The sequence below is a fragment of the Orycteropus afer genome, unplaced genomic scaffold (assembly GCF_000298275.1).
Source record: "Orycteropus afer afer isolate SDZICR_OR568_19922 unplaced genomic scaffold, OryAfe1.0 scaffold00044, whole genome shotgun sequence".
NCBI classification, from domain to species: Eukaryota; Metazoa; Chordata; class Mammalia; order Tubulidentata; family Orycteropodidae; genus Orycteropus; species Orycteropus afer.
The window spans coordinates 12,068,736-12,070,307 of NW_006921631.1; positions in this window are offsets into that span (position 1 = coordinate 12,068,736).

Consider the following 1,572-nt stretch of genomic DNA (forward strand, 5'->3'; position numbering starts at 1 on the left):
TTGTTGTTGTTATGTGCCATTCTAGTGGGAGTGAATTGGTATAAGGTGGTTTTAATTCATACTTTCTTCATGACTAATAATATCGAACCTCTTTTCATATACTTGTTGGCTATTCACATATTTTCTTTTGTGAAGGACGTTTCAGTCTTTTGCACATTTCTAATTGCATGATGTGGGTTTTTTAAAAGTTATTTGTAGGAATTGTTTATGTCTAAAACTTTATGTTTGTGTCTGAAGCATAAAGTCTAAAACTTTATGTTTTAGAGCAGGTTTGGGTTTACAGAGAGAAATGTGCAGAAAGTACAGAGTTCCCATATGCCTACTCTCAGTTCTATTCAGAATCTGTCCTATTATTAACATTTAACATGTTACAATTAATGAATCAGCATGGATACATTATTATTAACTAAAGTTCAGATTACTTCAGGGTTCACTTTTTATGTTGTGTAGTTCTATTTGTTTTGAAAAATGCATAATGTCATGTACCTACCATGTCTACTATAGCAAGAAGAGTTCCATTGTCCTCAATATGTCCTGCGTTTCACCTATTCTTCCTCTACACACACCTGCCCCTGGCAAACACCAATATTTGACTGTCTCTAAGGTTTCCCTTTTCCAGAATATCATATAGTTAGAACCTCACAGTGGTAACATTTTCAGACTGGCTTCAATCACTTAACAATACACATTGAAATTCCTTCATGTCTTCTTAAAGCTTAATACCACATTTGTTTTTATCACTGAATAGTACTCCATTGCATAGATATACTGCAGTTTGATTATCCCTTCACCTATTGAAGAACATTTTGGTTGCTTCAATTTTTGGCAATTATGACTAAAATTCCTATAAAACATTTGTGTGCAGGTTTCTGTGAAAACCAATTTTTAATTCATTTTGGTAAATACCTAGGATTATGATTTCTAGACCACATGGTTAGCTTTGTAGGAAAAGGCCACACTGTCTTGTCTTCCAACATGGTTGTATCATTTTGAGTTCCCACCAACAATGAATAAGAGTTTCTGTTGCCTCACATTCTTCCCAGTGTTGAGCTGGTAGTAACAAATCTTATAGGAGTTCTTTATATATTCAGAATAAAATTTCTCTATCAAATATGTATATTTTGAATATTTTCTCCCAGTCTGTGGCTTGTCTTTTCATTTTCTTAATATTGTCTATTGATGAGCAGAAACTTTAAATTTTGAGGAAGTACTAATTTTGTGTGTGTGTGTATATATATACACACACACACACACACACACACGTTGTTGTTAGGTTTCATCGAGTTGGCTCCAACTCATTGTGACCTAATGTACAACAGAACTAAACACAGCCTGGTCCTGTGCCATACTCACAATCCTTGCTATGCCTGAGCCTATTGTTGCAGCCACTGTGTCAATCTATCTTTCCCTTTTTTTTGCTGACCCTCTACTTTACCAAGCATGATATGCTTCTGTAGGGAGTGGTCCTTTCTGACAACATGACCAAAGTTGATGAAACAAAGTATGGTCATTCTCACTTCCAAGGAATATTCTGGCTGCACTTCTTCCAGGACAGATTTGTTAGTTCAATAT